We start from the raw sequence: 25,314 nt of genomic DNA on the forward strand, positions 1-25,314 counted from the left end.
CATGTCCCTTCATCATACCTGCCTAACCATCCCCAAGGAGGCAAAATTGAAAGACAGCACAAAACCATATCTTATGACTCTTTATACTTTGTTTTATAAATATCTATGTTTATGTCAATTGCTTAATAAAATGTATGTCCTTCATACTGTAGTAAAGCTTCAGGTATTATTAACTGAACTTCATATTACTACTTAGGTATTGAAGGGCTCTGCTCATATTATTGACTAATGGGTTTTCCTATCCAACAACTCCAGTCAAAAGCTTGTTGCTTTTACCTGAGCAAATACAAAGCATTTCTTATAGAATGTACCTGGGGAAAGTTTATAGCTGTTGGATTCATCTGTTTATTCAACAAGTATTTATTCAGCCAAGTTATTGAAATGTGCCTGCCACCCTGTGCTAGGAAATGGAGCATGCACTCAAACACAGATCTTCCCTGTATTAGTTATCTACTGATGTGGAACACATTACCCCAAACTTAGCAATTTGAAACAAACATTAATATCTCATATAGTTTCTGATGGTAAAGAATTCAAAAGTAGCTTATCTGAGTCATACTGATTCAGAGCCTCTCATGAGGCTACAACCCAAGTTTTTGGCCAGGGCTTCAGTCACCTGAAGGGATGGAGAATCAGCTTTCAGCACACTCACCTGGCTGATGGAAGGTGGCTTCAGTTCTTTGACACTCAGGCCTCTCTGATAAGACTGCTCAGTGTAGGGCAGCAGGCTCCCCCTCTGTGAGAGAAAGAAAGGGAAGCGGGGGCACACCCAAGTCAAAAGCCATTTTCTCAAAATCTAATGTTGGGAATGACATGACATGCCATCATTTCTGTATTTTCTTGGCCACAGAGTCCAGTCCTGATGCAATGTGGAAGATGACTACACAGTTTGTGACTACCAGGAGGCAGGGAATTTTGGGAGCCATCTTGCAGGCTCTTTTTTAGCACCATGTGTTATGTCACTTACATTGTAGATGTACTAGTATATACGGACCATAGAATAGCAAACAAATAAAATTACAGAGGAGGCAGTAATGATTTAAGCTGAGACATGAAGAATGAGAAGGAACTACTTACTCATACCATGTATCTAGACCCCACCTTTATATTTCACATTACTTTCATGAGAATAATGTGAAATAGAAATGTAATTAAGGGTGTAGGCATAGCTCTTCTAAAAATGGAACTATGCCTGGGTAAACTCCAGCTACTTAAATGCATGTGATTGTCAAGACTGGCTCAATTCACCTAAGTCCCAAGGCCAGAAAGAAATAGCAAGCTTTTGAAACCAGTTGAACCATATATACAAGGCAATTGGACTAGAGATTTCCCTGCTTTATGTAATTATGTTTTTATGTCCCTAAGGTCCAGGCCTGGGTTCATGGAATGAGCTCACAGAAGGAAAAATCCAGAGAAGACAATTGCCAAGCCTCGTGATGATTCTCCCACATTCACAAGTGAAGGTATGAACAGATTAAACTTCATCATTTCCTATACATCCTCTACATCCCAACCAGGGATTCATCTATAATGTGTTCTTCCATAAGACAAATGCTGCTTCTCTTTGCTTAAAATTTTGTAATTTAATCACAAATTTTGTTGGCTCTGCTTCAGGCCTCATAACAAACAAAAACATTCTCACTTAGTTGGGTTAGTTGTGACACCAGTGTTTGCCAGATCTGCCGACTGCTCTCCCAAAAGAAGCAAACACTTTCTGAAGCGCGCCAGAAACATTAGTCAGCCTGTCATTGGCATATCGTTTCCCATTTGTAGGAAATGGAAATTGAAAAGGCCGGTCATGTTTGGAAATGGCTCACCTCCTACCCAGTTTTCATGACAGATCTGAAGGACTGGCATCAATCATTTTAGTATTACTTGCTCTGCCCATAGACAGGAGCACTCTTTATCCTGATGAGTAAATAATTATAGAATTAACTGGACAATGTAAATACAATGACCAATGGAATTTGAAAACCTTTGGAGTTGTAGCCAAATTAACAACATGCTGTAATTGTTGGAGGGAGGAAGGGGAAGCCTGCATCTACAGCTCACTACAATTACTGACCCTCTCAGGGTTAGAGGAGGCAAGTCCTTCTACCATTCTCAATGCCTCTTGCTATTGCATAAATAATTACTTCATCTTACACACACACATACACACACACACACACACACACACACACACACACACACGTGATGGCTTTAGCTAACTCTGACCTTTCAAACTAAACAGAAACCCAGGCATTAGCAATGTTCACATAAAACATGTGCCCAGGTCCTTATTATAACAGGTGTGGGCCAAAGTGGACAGTCCAGAGTTCAATTAAATGCACCCATTAGCTGCTTTTACAGCATATAAGTAAAGCTTCAGAAGACAAGATTGTGCCCTAACTGGTTTGGCTCGGTGGGTAGAGCATCGGCCTGCAGAGTGAAAGGTCCCAGGTTTGATTCTGGCCAAGGGCATGTGCCTTGGTTGTGGGCACATCCCCAGTAGGAGGTGTGCAGGAGGCAGCTGATCGATGTTCCTCTCTCATTGATGTTTCTAACTCTCTATCCCTCTCCCTTCCACTCTGTGAAAAATCAATAAAATATATTTTTTAAAAAAGAAGACAAGATTGCTCTTAATTGCAGATGACCACCAATGACTAAGTCCCTCAGCATGTTGAGCACCAGAAGATGACATTGGAAGCACCCATGATACACTTAGCTTACTGAATTCTTTAATTAATTAGAGTGTAGTCTCTTCATAGTGCTGCCTAATCAGGTTCATCCTCATTGTTTAGCTATCCTGAGGAATTTGTATTAGGTGGCTGCCATATGTTTATACAGCTTAGGTATAGATTTAACCATCAAAATAAAGTACCCAAATATTTAATATTTAAACACAGTATCTTCTATCAGAAAGGTTTGCTTTCCTCTTAGGGCCATACTCAACATATTTGAAATTTCTCTCTAATGAAAAGTTGTATACTTCCTCTCTCCACAAAGTCAAAGCTAGGTTGTTCCTATGTCATCAAGTTACTGAAGCAGCTGAGTTATTATATTGGCGAAATTAATTATTGAAATGAAGATGTGCTTTGTTCTGCTTTAAAGGGAAGATAAAAGCCTGAATAATTAAAAATGGTTTCCTATCACAGCTAATGTGCACTATGGATTCTAACATAATTAGTTGAGTTTGGAAAATTATTTATACCTATATTATCAATGCCTTCTTTAATACATTTACACATTTATTTATTCAAAAGTATTAATTGAGCGTCTTCTGGGTGCCAACACTTGTGAAAGAAAATGGAAATACAAAAATAAATAAAACATAGGTTCTGTCACTTGAAAGTAAACTTAATAGATCTATGAATTCCCCTGGCCCTGGGAAGTCAGCAGGGTGTTAAGAGCTGTGCTCTTTCCAAAAACCTAATGTTTTTCTGAAAAGTATGTTTTACCAATGCATTCTCTATTTTGCCCTGCCCACAGTCCCAATTTTTCTTTATAAAATTTAATGTTACTTAATTGAAATGTTTTATCCGGTATTTAGGGTGCTATAATGGACATAAATTGATTTATTTAAACCAGAGGTACTTTAAATACTTCTGTTTGTTTTTGTGTTTAGTAGTTCTATTTTATTCTTGTCAAATTAGTAGGAATAATCTTCTTTAAAAATGAATTATAATAATATTCCTCTACAATTATATTTGAGAAGAGAGAAAGAAAACTGATGTTACATAGTACAGGGCTATACATTTAATAAATCTCAGTTGATTGGGCAATATCTTCCATTTTCTATAAATTGAGTCTTGGTTTGGAACTTTCCTTAGTGACAGTATTTTTCAGTAGCACCTTCATGTACTGAGAAACAAAGCACTGGTGATTTTAAATGAGAGGTTAAATAACATCTCACTGTTTCAAGATGGCATTTCCAGCAAGGAGTGGTTGCTCAGAAATGAACAATATAGGAAAACAGCAGCTCAAAAGGTGAAATGTAAGGAAATCTCCCCATGATGTAGAGCTGATATTTGCATGTCCTATCATGCTCATTTGGATAGCCTTTTTGTTGTCTAAGCTTGAGGGCTCACCCCTTCACAGCACTGGGATTCTGTACTGCTTCTCTTTATCTTCTTATTACTGTCACTCTCTCAGGTGGCTCAGCTGGCAAAGAGCTCAGGTATTTTGTGAAAAGGTTAACACAGAATACATCTAAAGGAATAATTCCAATTCTTTCACAGCCAGATTTGAAATCCATAGGCAAAACCAAGTCTCTCTGGACTCATAAAGTTACCAAAATATTTGTTCTCCTTCTCTGTTCCCCTTAATAATTTGTACTGATTTTTCTTTCTTCTTTCTCTTCCTCACTTTATCAAATTTTCCCACATTACCTTAAGTTTTAAAATCTTTGTAAAAAACACCTAGTATTTGAATAGAGAATTACATCTTCAAGGCATGTTGGTTTACCATAGCTCGTTTAGTATTAAAACTAATAATAGTGTCAATTGTTCATTTATTCATTTGTCAGTCAGGTTCCAGAGCTAAGCTTGCAGCAGTAGGAGAGTTTAAAGTATTTCAGTAACTTCCACAGTAGCAGTGGGTGTCTTTAGTGATCAAGTCTCTGTTTCCAAATACCAGTTTCATCTAAAATGATCCCAGGCTTCCTGGAGAAATAACTGATTCTAGGTAAAATCTCAAGAGAAGCTCTAAACACCTTGTGTCAGAAAGCAAAGGGGTATCCAAAGACTATTGAGTTGTGTCAAGAGAACACAGGAGCTGACCTGAAGGGGCTCACATTAGTTATATAGAGTACCTTGAGAATTAAAAGAAAATCACACACATTGACAATAATGGATTATAACACATTTCTGCATCATCAACATCATCACCATCATTATCATCATCAAATATTCAAGGCCATAATAATATTTGAAAGAAAAAAGAGGAGTCAGTGTTCTTTAAATAAGAACACCAGATAGTAATGGCAGAAAACATGATATAAATATAAATAGGAAACTACCATTTTTAACTCCAAAAATAATGAATTCACGAAAGGATCATCAATAGAGATTACAACCATTGTGCACAATATTATGGAGAAAACAGATACTGAAACAATATAAAATATCCCTCTCCAAATTATTTACTAATTTTAGGCAAACTGTACTGTGATAGTAAAGTCTTGGCAGTCCCAGGGAACCATGTAATCAAACTGAGTGGTAATGTGATATACTAAAACATATGTAATATATCAAATGTTGGATTCTTGCCCATATTTTTTAACCTAAATATAATAATGAGAAAACAATTACACACAAGCAAAATATGGGATACTCTATAAGATATCCCATGGTCTCTTCATAAAACTCACTGTCTTAAAAAAAAATGTTGTTGAAAGGCTTGGGAAGAATTAAGGAACTGTTCTAGATTAAAAGAAAATGAAGAGACATTAAAACCAAATGTAATATGTAAATCTTTATTGAAACTTAGATTGAGGCATGAAACTTATTGTGGTAGGCAGAATAATGATCCCTCAAAGATGTCTATGCCCTAATGCCCAGAACCTATGAATATGTTATGTTACAAGGAAACAGCAAATAAGATTATTAATCAGTTTGCCTTAAAATAAAAAGATTATACTAGATTATTCAAGTGGGTGTGATATATTCTTTATATATGGAAGAAAGAGGCAGAGAGGGGAGTGTCAAAGTGATGTGATATAAGAAAGATTGACCTGCCATTTCTGGTTTTGAATGGAAGGGGCTATGAGCCAAAAGATGTGTATAGCATCAAAGAATTGGAAAAGCTAAGAAAACAGATTTCCCTGTAGAGCATGGCCCAGTGGATACCCCTATTTTAGCCTTGATTTTATACCCATTTAGCTTTTGAAATTGTTAGGGACTGTAGACTTCTTTACACCCTTTGTATCCCTTTTTGAATGGGAATATCTATAATTGTTATACTATGCCTGATCCACCATGCCATTTCATTTTGAGAAAAGATAACTCATGTTTGGAATTTCACAGGTCTACAGATCAAAATAAATTTTGCCCCAGGTGGTATGATAGCCAGAGCCTCTTCCATATCTGATTTAGATAATGAGATTTGGGGCTTTCAAGTTGATAACATTTGGGGCTTTAAATTGATGCTTAATGCCTTGAGACTTTCAGGGATATTGGGATCTGGTCAATGTATTTTGCAGGTGGTACAGATGTGAATCTTTTAGGGTTGGAGGGCAGACGGTGGTAGGCAGAATAATGATCCTCCTAAAGATGTCCACCTAATTTCCAGGTCCTTTAAAAAGGAGAGCAACAGAAAGAAAGTAGATATGTAAATTTACAAAGTAATTTAGGAAAATCAGTCTAGTTGCATGGCATGTAATGTCAGCTGGCTAGTGCCTTCCCCAGTGAGGCAGGAGTGAGAAGCCCTAAAGGGCCACTTTTCCTTTTTTTTTTTTTTGAATGAAGGGGTTGTGGGGGTGGAATTTGTATTTGTTTTGCTTTAATTAAATACTCTAAGGATTTGTCTTGTTACTAGTTTGCTTTGTGTACTCATGTTTACTTCGCTGGAAGTATTTGAGGCCCTCACCGAGAAAGAATTTTGAAAAGCAAACTATGTAAAGCAGGTGAAAATGTGTTTTTAAGAATCAGCTGCGTATCTCTGAGCTGACAGGACCTGATTCCTAGGACATGGAATTTTTCACAATTAACATTTTCACAATTAACTTTAAGGATTAGCAGCCTTTTAGAAGTGGCATGGTACCCCTTAAGTCAGTGGTTCTCAACCTTGGCTGCACATTAGAATCACCTGGGAATCTTTTTAAAATCCTAATTTCTGGGCCTCATCCTCCAGAAATTATTTCTTTGTTATGGGGTGAGGCCACAACATTAGTAACAAAGAAACAGAATTTCCAGAAGATGAGGCCCAGAAATCAGGATTTTAAAACGATTCCCAGGTGATTCTAATGTGCAGCCAAGGTTGAGACCACTGCCTTAAGTGAGTGATCCACACCAACTTAATGTTTAGGTGTGGCCACTAATGACATTCCTCTCTTCCAAGTCTTTGTGGTCTAAGACTTTCCAATGGAGGACCTGTGTGAACGGTTAAGTAGTGTTGGCATAAATATTCCAGCATTAGTAAAAAAAATAAAAATTAAAAAAAACACACAAAAAAAAACAGAGCCCAGAAAATGGAATACCCAGGAGGTTGTTTGTTGATGTGGGGGTGAGGGGGACTGTTGATAGCAAACCTTAGAGCTTTTAGAGAATGTGTAGCTTAGAAATATATGAACCGACACAAAAGCCAAAAAATCAATCTTGAAAATTATTACCCTCTGAGAAAGGGAGGGTGAAAATCATCTTCCTCTTCTATTTATCCTGCCTGACAAGACTTCCTGAGTAAAACATAACCCATGGCTGAGATTTTGTTTCTCTGAGTGGTGGGGCCTTGTTTTTTCTCTGCTATATACCCAGCAGGACCTGTCCCAGTACTCAAAAATTAGACTCAATAAATGTGAAAAATGTTTGAATGAATGAATGAATGCGTTCAATAATTCACATGTCTACCAATCATATGGCCCAATCAATCAGTCAGATGCTCGCAGAAAACTCACAGTCTTGTGGTAGAAAAACAAAAATCAAACCACATGTACAACAATAAAACACATGTACATCAGATAAAAATCTCAGATCACTAGGAAATATAACTTCCTTTACTTTTCTATAACTTAATTAAATGTATAGTTGAGCCCCCATTCCACCAGTATAAGAGAAAACTTTAGAGTTTTCTTGCAACCTTAGTTGTTTGGTGGGGAAGGTAAGTGCATGGGGTAGGAGTGGCTCATATATGCTGTGCTATGCTGCATTGGCCACCCAGCCCCTCTGGGTCTTTATCTGGGCACACTGTCATTTCCTAGATGTCTCTTTTTCTTCTCTGGTTCTCAACTATTTGTGTAGTTCATTGCTACTCTAGGTAAAAGGCTCGTTAAGATTTAGCACATTGTCAGCTATTTTTGTGTCATTCTGCTGTTCCCATATCAATCTGGAACATAAGAATGCTCAGTGAAGCTGTTTAAGGCTACTTAAACTAAGAGCAGTATTTTTTTCTCTTTTGTTTATTGCTATTTACCTAGCATCTAGAATAGTGCTTGGTACAAGGTAGGCACTCAATAGTAGAGTAGACTGAATAAAGTTCACTTGCTCTCTAAATTTCTAAACATGGTGAGGATCCCACTTATCCACTCTTGGAGTTCCATTTGGGTTGGAAGAAAGATGCCTCTATCCTCCCTTACCCGAAATTCATAAGTCAATCTATTAACCTCTCCAAAGACTTTTCTTATTGCTATCCAGGGATGTTTACCTAGTTGAGGGAAGGAAAATGGAACTATTGCTCTTCAGATGGATTCCCGTCTCTCTTGTTCAAATCCTGGTTCTTTTCCTTTTTCTCTAGCAGGTTAGGTTCTTGAAAGTCAAAAGCCAGATATTGATTCATTTCTTCCAATGTATCTCTATCTCTGAGGCACTGAATGAAGGCTTGCTAATGGAAAGAAGGAAGAACAAGGAATGTAATAGAAAACAAGGGAAGAAAACAACATGGATAGTACCCCAAAATATCATTACACCAAAATTAGAATAATAAAAATAATAAATATTTTACCATATGTAGGTATGAAGTACTTTGAGAAAACAGAGAAAATGCCCATGGCAGTGGCCAAAAGAAGGTGGCAAGGAAAGAGTCGTATATGTAGTGACTATTTTACTTTTTTTTTTTTTTTACTCTAGAATTAATCTTTTATTTTTTTTAAACTACCAAATTTCTTATTTAGGCCTAATTACTAATAATTCTTTTCTTTTTCAATTGCAATTTACATTCAATGTTATCCTGTATTAGTTTCAGGTGTACTATTTGATATTACTCTTAAAGAATACATAGGCATTCACCAATCATGTATAATGTGGAAATTAAGAAGGCAAGCTTTGCAATCAGATAGGTTCAAATTCCAGCGGGGAGATCCTGGGTTTAACTACCTCTCTGAGCCTCATTTGTAAAACGGAGGCGATAACACATACTTCATAACTTGTTTGTGAAGATTAGATAATGAACATAAAACACTTAGCACTAGCACAAAACTGGCGTTTGTTGAATCCTAAATCTGTGCTTATTATTATCCGCTACTTTTCGAGGGCAGAATTAAGGCAGTGATCGTGGGAGAGAGAAGATTTGAACTGTATTTTGTACATGTAAAGGAGTTGGTGACTGACTAGATATGAGAATGATAGGGACTGGGAATAGATTAAAGATGACCTGTACTCTGGGTAATGGCAGAGACCAAGTCAGGCCAGGAGGGCCAGTTTCTTGGAAAGGAGTAACATCACTGATTTTCATACGAGATTGAGATACTGTAGCACATCCAGGTGTAAGCACTCTGCTAGCTGCTGGAAATATGTGTGGCAGGATTATACCCCCCCCCCCCCCCCATAAATACCAGTAACTGCTGAATTGGTCTTCCAGATTCAAAGCTCATACAATAAAAAGACACTGATCACTGCCAAACTTAAATAGCTCCAAAAATGTCAAAATGCAGAGTTAATTAAAATAGTGAATCATTTTTAAACATTATCTCTGCGTCAGGAACTATACTGGGAAATTGTACATTACAGTGCCAAGAACTGTACGTTATTTCATTTTTTAATACTCCCCATGTTGAACAAAGGACATTTTAACATAAAAATACATTGAAATCATACTGTGAAAAGTGACAAACATTATCAAATGGGGAATACATTTATCTTGTTGATGATCCATTCTGAAGAATTGAGATTCACTGTATGCCTCCAGAGCGGAACCATTAATGGGTCTCTCTGTCTAACTATACCAGGTGCTGGCTGGATAGAGCTGGGAGCCAGGAAAGGGAAAAGAGATAGAAAATGAAGAGGAGAGAGGATGGGCTTCCAGGAGCCCCATTGAGGGGTTTTCTGTATGACATGGAAGGCTACCTATGGGAGGAGAACAGAACTCTTTTGTTACTTCCTTTTATTTTTAATATTTTTTTATTGATTTCAAAGAGGAAGGGAAAGGAAGAGAGAGATAGAAACATCAATGATGAGCCCTAACCAGTTTGGCTCAGTGGATAGAGCATCAGCCTACAGACTGAAGGGTCCCAGGTTCGATTCCGGTCAAGGGCATGTACCTTGGTTGCGGGCACATCCCCAGTGGGGGGGGGGGGGGGGGTGCAGGAGGCAGTTGATTGATGTTTCTCTCTCATCAATGTTTCTAACTCTCTATCCCTCTCCCTTCCTCTCTGTAAAAAAAATATATATATATATGAAAAGAAACATTAATGATGAGAGAGAATCATTAATTGGCTGCCTCCCACATGGCCCCCACCAGGGATCAAGCCTGTGACCCAAGCATATGCCCCTGACAGGAATCGAACCTGGGAACCCTTAGTCCACAGGCTGGCACTCCATTCACTCAGCCAAACCGGCTAGGGTTGTGCCTTCCTTTTGACTCAGAATTTTTGTGGTAATTTTCTAGGAGGAACAAATCCTTTTGGTAATAGATTGTTCCTATATTCCCTCCTGATGTCATGAAGTAAAAGAGTAGGATGTCAGCAGTGTCTGGCACTCTGGGGTAAAGTTAGGAGTAGAATAATTGAAGTTGGAGGTTTGGCACAATGAGCCAGGGAGACCATGTACTGGGAAGAGAGCGTTTTGCGGATAGACCTGTAGACAAGATCAACATTTAATATTCAGGAGAATAAGAAGATTCACTAAAGGAGAAGGAGTCAAGTGCCTAGAGAGGCAGCAATCAATTTGAGAAATGCTGTTGAAAATGAGAAGGAAGAGAAGGGACAGCTTTCATTAGGCCATGTAAGTGATCCATTTAAGATCACCAGCAAACCACTCACTATTAGACTCACAGTGGTGGCAACAACCAGACTGCAAAGGGTTGGGGAAATAAACGGTAAAGGCAGTGAGTCAGATCATTCTTTCTATGAACAGGATTGTTGTTAGAAGAAAGCACAAGCATAAGGGAGGAAAACTACTGACGTGGAAGGACATAGAACATGTTCCTAGGTATAACTGAGGAATTAGAAGGGCATTTCCAATGTTGTTTCTACGTTTACTGGAGGTCCTTAGAACTATCTGGAGTGGAAAGTATAAGGAAATGGCTGGAAAGTGAGTTCTTGGAGTTGTTTTAATTTATACATTCAAGAAAATGTTACCTGGACATCCGGATTCTGAGTGGTTCAACTGTTCTGGGGTAACTATTATGTGGTAGACCAGTGGAAATGGTTAACAAAGTAAATTCTATGCCAATGCAAAAATTGCTCTCTACTGGGAGTCAAAGACACTAAGTAAAGTGTGGTAATTGTGTTCTTCTAGGGCGGTGGTTGGCAAACCATGGCTTGCGAGCCACATGCGGCTCTTTGGCCCCTTCAGTGTGGCTCTTCCACAAAATACCACGTGCAGGCGCACACATACAGTGCGATTGAAACTTCAGGCCCATGCGCAGAAGTCGGTATTTTGTGAAAGAGCTGGTATTTTGTGGAAGAGCCACACTGAAGGGGCCAAAGAGCCACATGTGGCTCGCGAGCCGCGGTTTGCCGAGCCGCACTTTGCCGACCACTGTCTAGAGGGAAGCATGTGGGCTCAGGGAAGGCACATAGGAGACACACCTAGTGATTCTAAGGAGAGGTAGGGAAGGCTTCTAGAGGAGGTTTGTGTCACAGTGACTTTTTATATTTCAGCAGCAGTATTAAAATGCATTAACTGAATGGAATGGCCAAACATTGGAATTTACGACTCTGAGACAAGTTGGTAGGTGTTTTGTTCTTAGGGGTCTCTAGGCCCCAGTGGCATTGAGCCCATCAGATGGCTGCTGCCTGGTTGGTGCCTGTCTATAGTCTGCCTGGTTGCTAAGATAGATTACATTGAGCAGAACATTCTCTTTAGAGAAACTGATGCTCCCTAGAGATAGCACCATGCTCTGATGAATTTCACACTACAGGGATTTGTAGGTTTTGTACTCCCCCACCCCTTTCCTATTGAATTTACTCCAAAGGAAACGTAGAACAAAAACTACAAATAAATCAGCCTTTTTTTTAATCACAGCTGTGACTTCCACCAAAAGACAGAAGTCTCTAAGAAATAACCTTGATTCATAATCCTATGCATACTGGGTGAATGGCTTAATAAAACACAATATTTCAGATGGATTGCGGGGCCAGGGTGACATCACAGGAGGGGAGGAACACACACTGCTTCATGCATAATGATGCAGAGCACTGTGTAGAGAAGTGAGGACTTAGCAATACGCTATCTTCACGCGCATTGTGTCTTGATTGATGTAAATGGCCTTTGAGACATGTGTGATAGGAACATATTTGTGAAGGAACACAAATAAAAGGCTTTGCTTCTCACACCAATAATGTTATTTTATCAAAAAAGAAGTAATTATAAGTCCAACTGAAACTGAGAAGAAATAGTTCGTTTTAGAGACACATAGCAAACAACACAAAAATCTGGAAACAGAAGAGCAAAAAGAATTAACATTTCAGAATTACTATTTATTTATTTTTTTTAAGTTAGTGGTGTGACACTGGTTAACAAAATTATACAGGGTTCAGGTGCACAACTCTGCAACACATCATCTGTATACTGTACTGTGTGTTCATCACCCCAAGTCAATTCTCCATCCATCACAATTTATACCCCTTATACCCTGCTGTACCTCCTACTTCAGAATTACTTTTGGTAGGGAAGAGAAAACACTCCAATTAAAACTGCCTTACTGTTTCCTGGTTCTCTATAAAGTAAAACATTGAGAAATCTGTAAAATATAAGTAAACTCTGCCTTTAGAGATTTCTAGTTTTGCTAATATTAATCCACTGTTTTCTCTATAAATGCTAAATTGATCTTTTTACCATGTGTGTGTGTGTGTGTGTGTGTGTGTGTATATATATATATATATATATACATATATATATACATACATATAATTGATTTCAGAGAAGAAGGGAGAGAGATAGAGAGATAGAAACATCAATGATGAGAGGGAATCATTGATTGGCTGCCTCTGGCATGCCCCCCCACTGGGGATCAAGCACACAATCTGGGCATGTGCCCTCACCAGGTATCGAACTGTGACCTCCTTCGTTCATAGGTCAACACTCAACCACTGAGCCACTGGCCAGGCCTAGACTGATCTTTTTAATTCATAACTTATACATTGAAAAGTCATTGATCATTGCCAAAGTCAAACAGTTCCAGATGTCAAATTACAGACTAAATAATAATGACTGGCCACTTATTAAATATTTTCTCTGAGCCAGGAACAGTACCACAGCTCTTTAGAGCAGTGCATTACAGTGCCAACTGGCATATATTATTTCATTATTTAATCCTCACAAAAACCTTGAATGTCATTTACCAATGAGAAAACAGCAATACTGATTATTAAGCAACTTGCTTAGGATTACACAATTAGGACAAAAACAGAACCAGAACGAACTCTCAGGCAGGCCACTCGCCAACTTGTGCTGGATGCCTGAATGGAATCTGGCCATAGATAAACATTTCAGTTATTCGTTCAGTCAATTTGATACCCAGTTCTATCGCATGCACTGGGTTTAGGAATGGACAGGCTGTGTGCATAGGGCATGGGATTTTCAACATATGGGTCTGTCCTCTGACAGGTTATAATAGCATGTTGGATGCAAAGCATACATATATTAAAAATTTAGAGAATGAGAAGTATTTTTAAAAATTGAAATATTGTACATTCACTAATGAGGAATTCATTCTCCTCCTCAACATTGATGACCACCACCAAGTCACAGAGTTACTAATGATTCCTCTTTTCCAGTGTGTAGACCTCAGTTTCAGCTCTTTCAAGTCCATGCCTCGTTCATAAGATTGGATGACAGAGAACTGGACGCTCACCTAAGCTTGCAACACTCTGTAGGTTCTGTGCCTTGACTTGCAGAGTGATTGTGGCTGGCCAGCCCCTACAGTCAGTTTACCTGACTCCACTACAACACACAAACTCCCCCTTTCTCCAAATCGTAGTGCTGCTCTCTCTCACCATGCCTTAGTTTTGAGTGTAACCTTCTTATGAGAATCTGAAAGAAGAAGAAAAGTAGCAAAGTGTGTAGAGACAAGAAGACTCAGCGAATGTGAGGTGCAAGTCTACCGAAGAAAGGAATGCTATGTGTGGAAATATGGATTTGATTAAGGAGTTTCAAAGAAGAAAATGATTATCAGAAGGAACACAAAATCATTTTTAAAAAGTTATTTGTTGATTCAACAAATGAACCTGCCCCCTTTGAATAAGGGTGTTCTAGTAAGGAAGAAACATGAATTAGCCATGGATTCTTTTTTCCTCCATGAGCTCTTAATCTGTCAAAAGTATCACACATGGCTATAGAAAACTACAAAATAAGGAATTTCAGGAAGGGTATCCTAATATGTAAAAATCCAGGGTCTGTAACAGCCAAAACGACTAAAGGCTAGACTGACTGGAAGTCAGTCCGGCAGTCAATGCTGGGTTGCCGTGGTGACCCAGCACTGACTGCCGAAGGGGCTGTGGATCAGGCCCGAAGAAAGGCCTGGAGAGAGAAGCAGGGTCTGATCTGTAACCTCAGTGGCAGCTGTTGATCAGCCCTTGCCTCTCTGATCAGGCCCATTGATAGGCCCGAAGATGCTGACTGGCATAGAAACCAACCAATCAGAACCAAATCTGGGTGAAGTGCGAGGAGCCAATAGCTGCCTAGGAGGTGGAGTTTTTGACGCTGACTGGCATAGAAACTGACCAATCAGAACCTAATCTGTGTGAACTGTGAAGGCAGAACCTAAGGTGGGGGCTGAGGAGAGGGGTTTTAAGGGCAACAGCTGTTTGGTGTAAGGTGTAAGAAAGTGGTTCAATTTTTTAATGACCCTTTTTGGCAGTATAGTGCATATGGCTGGCTATCAGTCCAGATATAGGGATTATGTATTTTTGTCTGCCAAGAGCATCTCCTGATGAAAAAGGCTCCCCCCCCCCCCCGCCCCCCGCCCCATTTAAGCAATCCTATCTTATATAATCTATCTATACTACTAAAAGGGTAATATGCTATTTAGACCAGGTTGACTGGCCATCTTCCAGACATTCGACTCTTCTGGACAAAGCCATGTGGTGGGGGCCAAGGCAAAGGCCATTAGGGGCGATTAGGCTGGCAGGGGAGGGCCGTTGGGGGCAAGATCAGGCCAGCAGGGAAAGGCATTTAGGGGTGATCAGGCAGGCAGGGAAAGGCAGTTAGAGGCGATCAGGCAGGCAGGCAAAGGCAGTTAGGGGCAATCAGACAGGCAGGCAGAGGTAGTTAGGGGCAATCAGGCAAGCAGGCAGAGGTAGTTAGGGGTGATCAGGCAGGCAGGCAGGTGAGTGATTAGGAGCCAGTGGTTCCAGATTGCGAGAGGGATGTCCGATTGGAGAGGTTGCAGGCTGGGCTGAGGGAACACACGCTCCCCCCCCCCCCCCCATGCACAAATTCTGTGCACTGGGCCACTAGTCCATAATAATGGTATAGGTCAATGGTATGGGCATTCAAGATCCAGTGCAAGTGCTATAATACTTTCACTACCTGGAGGGGACTCTCTATCATCTGAAGAATGGGTAGGATTGAATATGTGAAATTATAACTGAATGGGAAATTCAGGTTGGAAAAAGTAACAAGAACAAGGATGAAATAATCTGGCATATGAAAAGTGGTTCCATTTGGTTGGAGCAAAAGACAGGAGAACAGGAATTGGAGAAAGCTAGATTGAAAGAAAGCCAAGTCATGATCCCTGGTCTCTAGTTCTGAGTCCCTTAGTAAAAATACAAATAGGGTCTATCAGTTATCTATTGTTTTCTTGTATTTGAAGAGATAAATTTATTAGCTGCCTTACCTTCACCCCCAAAACCAAAGATACAGGCTATGCTAAACCTCATGAAGATTCTCTTCCTAGGCCTGATGACAAGTTGTCTTCTAATTGACTCAGAGTTAGGAGCATGACCCTAGCAAGACCAATGCAAGTCATTCAGAGCACTTTGTTGGGACTTCTGGACAACCTCTCATTGGGATTGCAAAGCCAGCAAGATATAAGCCTGTGGGTACAAGTTCAGAGGAACCTGCTTAAGAGGGAAGCCAACATAAAATGAAGTATAGCCAAGAGTTGGAAACAGAGAGGAAAGAGAGAAATAAAGAGAACAAAACACAGTCTTAGTTGAGCCCTTGATAACAGCCATGCCTGAAAATAACTCATTCCCGAGCTTTATCAATTAAATCAGTCACCTGTCTTTTTTTATTATCTACATTTACATTAATATTTATATTTTGCTTAAGTCAATTTGATTTGGATTTCAAAAGAAAAACTCTAATGCAGACTACTGGATAATTTGCATTTCTAAAAGCCTTTAGATAAGATGACCTTTATTAGAAAGACTCCATATTATGAAAAAGCATTGTCACTTTAAGACTTTCTTAACCTCATATCTTACAAGTCATATTTCTGTGTCCCCTAGCCTCTTGAATTAATATCCTGTAGACAGTAGACTCTTGATGTCTGCTTTGTTGTTTGGTAACAATAAAGAAGTGAGTACTAGAAGGAAGTGAAATAGCAGAAGTATAGCTTATTAGGTTGAAAGGCACATGATGGCTTATATTGATAAGAGACTAGGGAAAGCTTCATACTGTGGAATGGTAGAAAATAAGTAAGTAATATAATATGTTACTTTTTCCAGCCCATCTCAGCTGGTGCCATTGATTCCTGTCATCCATGGGTTCGGCAACATTCCATTTCACAGCCAAACCTGACTGGGGCTCAGTGCAAAGCCTCAGCTCCACTGGCTGTCAGCACTGGGAATTGGCCTTGCCTCCTTCCAGCCAGGTACCCAGATGACTGGAGTCATGACTGAGCATATGCTCGCGCACCAAATACTAGTCTTTGAAAAATTTCCCTTACTTCTGTTTCACAAATTCAGATTTTTTTTCACCTTAGTTTCTCTCCAGAACTCTAGTTTCTCATTGCATTCTCCTGAACCTGAGCTTAGCCATTGCTGGCCGTGTCTGGTGAGGGGTAGGATCCTGCTTTGTACATATGCTCTGGCCCCTCTGAGTTCAGTGATTTGGACCATTTCTAGAGACAAATAAATAATACTTGTTTTTTCTCTTCAATAGCCTGCTCAAAGTTTTCTTAGGATTTCTTAGATATTAACTCCTTCCCAAACTAGACACTGGTCTCACCATGTACCTTTGGACATAGAGTCCTAATTGGTATAGCTGTTTTTGAGGGAAGTCCATTTTTCCACCTGCAACCTGACCAGCTCATCTTCTCCCCTCTCCATCATTATGGCTGCTGAGCTCAAAGTGTCTGACATTTGTTCTTGACTTATCATGGACAGGAGGCAAATGAGCTTACACTTTCACATGAGATCCCATTGACAGAATGAGAATCACTTCAAAAACTATGCAGCCATATTTAGTTTTTATTTTAGTGAGAAATGGGGAGTTATCATATGGTCTTAATAGTGTAGTGAAGATAAAGGCAATGGGTTTACCCTTAACATAGCAGTGATAATTCATTTTTTTTTCTTTCGCCTCCTTTTCTTAGAGATATATCCTTTTACCACAAACTCAGCAAGATATTCTTGTGAACAACAAAAAAAATGTCACATCTGCTTTCTCTTAGGTGATTGGACCAGTCATAGAAATATGACCAGAGCTGAATCTACCTATTGTTATACCTGCATTTTGAAGTTGAGAAGCAGAGAGATTGAATTAGTTAGATAAGTGGAGTGGTCAGCAAACTTTTTCTGTAAAGGGCCAGAGAGTAAATATTTTGCTTTTGCCAGCAATTTGCTCTCTCTCATACCTATTCAGCTCTGTCATGGTAGCCTGCATGCAGCCATAGATAATACATACCTGAATGGGGAAGCTTTGTTTACATAAAAAGGCACCGGGCATTATTTGGCCCATAACCTTTAGTTTACTGAGCACTGATTTACATCATGGTGCGTGTTTGAACTGAGAGAGTGGGCAGCCACTTGGGGTCACATACATGCTGCATTAATCAGAGAAAGCCTGTAATCAGAGAGAAAATGATAGAGGGGCAGATTGATGAAGAGGAACAGAGAAGAGAGGTCATCAAAACTGAAGCATTGTGTGGAGAGCCTTGGATCTCACCTTGGTCCAAATCTCGTGGCTGATTTTTATTACCTAACCTTGGCTAACTGTGAGATTGCCTTTTGTTGTTTTTTCAAAATTAGGTCAGGGATAGAGTGGCCCAGCGTGTTAAGGGCCAATATAGAAGGTGGGCTTGGCTATGAACTCCCATTGGTTGGTTTGTATATGTAAGGTGTGCTCACAGATGAGTCATTTACTATCTATAGGAATTGGCTAGCCCTGGAAGGCACAGTCCTTCCAGGGTCAGCAAGGCCTGAGATGCCTGAGCATCAAATAAAGAAACTAGAAAACAGGGTTATTACATCTGGATAACTTATACAAAAAACAAGGAACTTGCTGAAACAATATTGGACAGCTCAGAGATTGGACAGGAAACATGTGAAATTAGCTTGGATAACAGGCAGGATTCCAGAAAGGAATCTCAACCAAAATCTCATCCCAGATCGTCCTGGTCAGGAGGCACTGTTGGGCCCTTCCCTGGGTAGTCTTCACACTGGCCCTGCCACCACTGATCTGCCCTGGCTGTCTCTGAACTCTGCTTCTGCTGCTGCAAATTATCTTTAACTCCTCCTGTGCCTTTTTGCTGCTCCTTCAAGATTCAAATTGCCTGGTAGGACTATAAATTTGGCCGGGCTCAGGGCACATGCCTATGACTAGCTTCCAAGAGGCCAAAAAGGAGAGAGAGAAAGAGATCTTTGTTTCCTTTCAACACCTATGCTATGGTGAAAGGTCGGGTTCCACCTCCCATTATTGTGGAATTTCCTATAAATAAGGGTGTTCTCATTCTGGGAGTCAGGGTGGACAGGGCAAGAAAGCCAAATGTGTATGAGAGCTGTCCAGGATCGATTGAAATATGAAGGAATTAGAGGTTAGATAAGCCAGGAAATCAGGCTACATGCATATTTGGCCAAGCAAGAGGCAAAGGTGTTAAGAATATCCAGGGCAGTGGCAATGGGAATGGAAATGAAGAAAGATTCTAGACATTTTACAGAGAATATTCACCCAGCATGGTGACTGGTGGAAAAGTTGATAATGCAGGAAATAAAATGGAATGAGCATTGCTGAAAGTCACTTAAAATGGAGTCAGAAGGCCACTGAGGAAGTGGGGACTTCGCATGTTTTATGTCTCAGTTCTCAGAACTGCTAAGTTGTTGACTTGTTGCTAAACTCAGCTCAAGACTGAGCTGCAAACATCTTATATTAAGGACTGCTACATAGGTATATATGGACTTTACTTCCACCTCACATGGCAACCACAGCATCTACATTTCGCATCTTGAAAGAAACCAAAGCATTTCAACAGCCAGCATCTTGCATTTACATAATGGGCCTAAGGAATCTCTTGTTGATCTAGCCAACATCCTTCATTTGCATGGAGGATCTAAATGGAAACAGCACTTGTAGTTTTTGCCTTTATGTACCACTGGTTTATTTACGTCTTTGGAGGAAAATTTAGGTTTCCACTTGAATCTGTGTCTCCCAAATTACAATCACTTTTTGCTCAAATAAATGTTTTTTATGCTTTTTAATAGCCTAATCCTTTTTTTTTTTTTGGTTGACATAGTGAAGATATAAGCGAAAGAAGAATCCAAGGTATACCTGAGACTTTGAACTGAAGAAAATGGTGTTGCTAACAGAAGTGTGCTGAGTTTTATTGATCATAGGATATCTAAGTGCCAATACCCAGGGAAGACATAGAAAGACAGGACCAAAGCTAAGGTGATTGATAGGGCAGAGAAGGGGATGTGTAAATAATCTGAATATTTGTGATAATTGAGTCACAAGGGGAGGGATTCTCTGAGGTGTTGAGTGCAGAATTTAGAGAGATGCTAAGAAAGTATTAGAGAATTGCAAGCTGGGCTTTTGTAAAAACCCAATGAGTGCATAAAAAGAGGTAGTGAAGCAAGGGGAGGGGAGGATGAAATCAGGAATAGCAAGAGCATCTGGAATGGAATGAAATTTGAAAAAACAGGGAGCTTTAAGGAAATGACTATGTTCCTTGGGTGGGGAAAGGTTTTAGGATTCAGTTGATAAAGAATCTGAGAGGGAGCAAATTCAATTCAAGCTGTGTCCAGGGGAAGTGAAGTCAATGGGTGGATGGCACTCGCACAAGACATTTGGCAGAGAGCACATTTTCCAAAACTTTTTTAATGCCCCTCCCCATTTTTCCTGTCTCCTTTCCTCCCACTTCATTTTTGGCTGATGGTGACTATAAACTTGCAAAGACCCCACACAGTTCAGGGGAACTTGATTCCTTAGCTTTCCTATTCTTTCTCCCTCTCCTTTGTTTCAAAGACTCAGTAAAGTCAAGGCAGAGATAAGATCATATATTGACTTGAAAACTAGAGTGGGATGGAAGGAAATGTGTAAGGTCCCAGCTGACCAGGTAAGGGAATCCAGGCCAAAGAGAGCTTGGAGGGCAGCTTTGAACAGCAAGCAGCTGTTTTTATTTAGTTATTTTTCATTATATATTATTTACTGATGTATTTATTTATTTTGTTTTGAGTCAGGTGGGATTTCCTATGTTCTCAGATCTGATACTCATTTTCCTTAGGAAAAGATGAAGAATGCACCCTGAGTTGATATGGGAGGAAAAGCATATACACTGAGTGGCCAGGTTATTATGACCACCTGACATTTGTAGGCAAATTAGCTATAATTTTGCGCTGAAGTTGCTAGAGGACCATACCATTATAAATAGGAAAGCAGGTTGTTTACCACGACAGTAGAAGTGATTTTTTTCTGAAGATATGGATAAACAACGCAAATTAACAGCCTTTGAAAGTGGGATATATATATTGAGTGACCAGATTATTATGACCACCCCATCAGTACTTCGTTGGGCCACCTTTTGCCTTCAGTACTGCGGCAATTCTTCTTGGCATGGACTCCACGAGATGTTGAAAGGTGATGAGAGGAATCTGACACCATGCCTGATGAATAGCACTGTCCAGTTCTGTGAGATTTGATGGTTGTGGAACCAGCTGCCTGATGGCTCTTTTAACTTCGTCCCACAAATGCTCAATTGGATTGAGATCTGGTGATTCTGGGGGCCACCTAAGCAAGGTAAAGTCTCCCTCATGTTCTTGAAACCACTCCTGCACAATACGAGCACCGTGGCATGGTGCATTGTCTTGTTGGAAGAAGCCATCTCCATTGGGATACGCCATCAACATGATAGGATGAACTTGATCAGTAACGATACTTAGGTATGTTGTGCTATTCAGACGTTGTTCCACACGAATTAAAGTGCCCAAATCATGCCAGGAAAACATGCCCCAACCATAACACTGCCCCCACCAGCTTGAAGGGTTGTACTCATGCACGTGGGCTGCATGCTTTCATGCTGTTTCCACCAAATTCTCACTCTACCATCTGCATGATGCAACTGGAAACGTGATTCATCAGACCACATGACTTTTTTCCAATGCTCGACTGTCCAATCCTTGTGTTCCTGTGAGAATTGGAGACGTTTTATCTTGGTAACTGCAGACAGCAAAGGTGTTCGAACAGGCCTTAGGCTTCCATATCCCATATGATGCAGTGTACGGCTAATTTGCCTACAAATGTCAGGTGGTCATAATAATCTGGCAACTCAGTGTATACTCCCTTTAAACTATTAAGATACTTCTTTATTGCAAACATCTAAGTATGCTCAGGGCTTAGTTATTCTCTCCCTCCTTCCTCCATTTCTAGTTCTAATCAAACATGGAAGAAAATCAATAATGAACAAGTCTGATCTTTTGAGCTGCTGGAACCTGCTGAGGTTGTGTATCAGTAAAAAGTTCTCTCTCCCTCCCTCCCTCTCTCCCTCTCCCATGCAACTACTTCTAGCTAATTCCAGGGTCTGAAATATTTACCTCCTCTGAGAACTAACTGCTGCTGACCTGTTTCTCCTCCTTCCCTCCCCTCTGTTAAGCCTCAGTCCCATTCATCTTCAGTCTGATTAAACTCCACTGCAGCCCCACTTGCCTTTTGGCTGAGCCACTCAGCGTCAGGAGAGGTGGAGGGAATGCAGAAGGCAGAGAGCATGGTGAGGGGAATGCAGCTCCAGCACCCAGAGTGGTGGGATGGTCCTGAAAAGATTTATGGGCACTATATCACAGCTGAAAGTCTGGAGGTGGTAAAACAGAACGCTGGCAGTAATTTATAGGAGCTTGTTATGACAGAATTCTGGATTGAGGATGACAAAGATGCCATTAAAACAAAACCAAGCTATCCAGGATGTTGTTGTAAACAACAAGCCTCTCCGCACAGCCCAGCAGCAAGAGGATTTGTTTCTCAGGAAGTTGAAAGGATACAGGGTCCACTGGAAGAACTTGGTCTTACTACCTTCATGTAAAGAAGGGAACATAGCAGCAATGAGGAGAAGACCTGGCAATGAGATGCTGCTGGATTTCTCTCCTCCCCTGTCCTTCAAACATGAGTCAGCATGCCCTTGGAGAGCTGCTCTTGACTTTCTGGCAGCCTTGACACACTCGCTAAAGATGACTGTTGGTGTGATGCATGCCCATGGGATCTGTTCTGGGCTGCTGTGTGAATATAAAAGCCCAGAGTATATACACAATTTCAGATTCTAACTTTGCCTTTATCTCTTATTCAGCTATAACCCACAAATATTCAGACTCACCTCCTGTTGCTTTAAAGGAGCTCTGTATACTAGTAGACTTGGATTTCAATAGCTTGGAGTTGAAAGAATTAACTTTCAAAAGCAAATTAAATCTATAAGAAATTCTTCCTGAAATCTCTAAAAGAGAGTCTCATTCATAAACCACTGCTACTTAAAATGTTATTTCACCATTCAGCCACTTCTGTTTCTATCTCACCTCCAGTAAGCTACAGGCAACACCCTGTTCTACTCTGCAAATACCCAAATCCTCTCCTGTGTTCTTGACCATATAGATGCCATTATCATTCTTCTTTCCTCCATTCATGCCTCTTTCCTTTCCTTTGTTTAACAGAAAATTTTCCCAGCTGTAGTTCTTTGCTGTTCCCAAAATAATAGACAAGTAGCCACTGGACTTTCCTGTTATTGCTCTTCCTCTAAATTACACGCTTTACTTTCATTTTGAAGCAAAGAAATAATCAATGGAGTCAGGAAGAATTCTTCTTATGGAGCCTAAGAAGAGATCAAGTCATCAACAGACTTCTCTTGGGTCTTTTGTAGCCTAGGGATGGAGTTCAGGTACAGGGTAGGGATAAGGGAGAGAGGTACTGAATCACTATAAATTAATACTTTTGTCCCTATTTCTGAGGAACACAAATAAGTGAGAGAGATCTTATTATGGAGATTACCTTGAATCTACTCTATTTTGTTTATATGTTTAAGATAAATAATTTGCAAAGTGTAATGCTTCATAGGTAGTGTTAGTGTAGGCAGCCAGGAGTTAACAAAAGAGAAGGGAGCTAGACTGGCTGGGCCTGATTGAGTCTGGAAGTTACAGCTTCAGCGAACCAGGGGATAGCTGAATTTCTGCCGAGGGGATTAATACCCCTTTGCTTCCCCACACACACCATGTAAGGAGAAAACACTGTCTCTTCATACTCCTAGGAGGACAACTGGTCCACTCAGAACATGATAGGGACAAGGGGAAGAAAAGACAATAAAACAACAGGAAAAATTATTTTGCTGGACACATGCACTATAGAAACCAAGATGGTGCAGAGGGAGGTAAACACACATGTAGTAGGAACCAGATGACAGCAGAACTCTGGATCATGTGCAGTGGGAGCCAAAATGGTGACACAAAGGGAGGTGTCTAGTCTGGCTAAAGGATCAGATTTGATAAGGGAAATAGAACCCCGGAAGATCCTGGAAATGGATTGGGAGGGCCCAGCAGGAGCCTGCAAAAAGCCAGGAAAGAGATTGGATAGTTTGAAAGAAAACTTACCCCTTCCCATACCCAAGGTAATACAATCAAAACTTAACAAAGGTTCATTTGTTCCTTCCTGAGCATTTTCTCTCCATAACAGCCTGTGGCTCTAAACACAGGCCCAAGGCCTACAACAATGGCAGCCAGGGCACCTCTCAGGCCTTGGCGGACATGCAGATGGGGAAATGAGGCACAGAGAAGTTCTGCATCTCTGGGCCCTGGTCCTCTTGGGCTTGATGAGAACAAGTATGGGTTTGCAGCCCCAGAGGATGAACTTCTCCCACAATGGGATGTAGCTAAGCCTCCTGGTCATGGATGAGACACTGGGCACCAGAAAGCAGTCCTTTATTTTTGCACATCATCCTCCAATGTGTGGGTCCCTGAGATGCTTTTCTTGTGACTCTGTGGAAGGACCCTATTTCCACTAGCATTTTCCCCCACAGTGAGGGAAAGCATGCTGCCAGGAGCTTGGTCACGTCCCAGCTTGCTCCCTGCTGCATCCCTTCATTTCCTTTTTCTATGAGCACCAGCTTTGATCTCTGCTTTCCCCAGTCAGACAGCTCTGGGCTCTGGGGGGAGAACAGATGGAGGGAGAAGCCCTTGCTGTGATGCAAAGGTAAAAATAATGTTTCTTAATAAGCAGCATCTGAGATGAAAGAGGTTCATTCAGCTTCATTTGGCTTAAAACTGCCTGGCTGCAAAGCATTGATGGTATTTGTGCCCTTTCCCCTCCACACAAGCTCATTCTTTACAGTTCTGCAATGCAGAGACATTCTCCTTGTTTAGCTTCTTCATGTCATGTCCTTGTCCCCACCCCAGCCTCCACCCTCCAATTTTCCAATTGTTTAACATGGTGAAGTAGCCTCTAGGTAACCTGCCCAATTCCTTGTGCTTTCTGCCATGTGGCAATTAAACCAAAACTATTGGTAGATGGAATGGAGTCCAGGTCCAGATTAAAAAGGAAACATCGCTGGAACAATTTATCCTTAGCCCCTGGATTACAGCCTCTGAGCATTCAGTATGCATGGTGCATGCAGTTTGTCTGTGGCACACTATGGTGGCACCATGTCGCACTGTGTCTGCATCTGTACTTTCTAGTGGAAGATGTATGACTTCCACTCCATAAACTTAGGTGTCCCAGAATGATATATGCTTGTTTTAAACAGCAGTCTTTTTAGTAAGATCATGTGCTCTGGTTTTATTATCCTATATAATAAAAGGGTAATATGCAAACTGACCCTAACAGCAGAACGAAT

Source organism: Myotis yumanensis, unplaced genomic scaffold (assembly GCF_028538775.1).
Source record: "Myotis yumanensis isolate MYYU_CA2020_CCGP unplaced genomic scaffold, mMyoYum1.0.hap1 SCAF_3, whole genome shotgun sequence".
NCBI lineage: Eukaryota > Metazoa > Chordata > Mammalia > Chiroptera > Vespertilionidae > Myotis > Myotis yumanensis.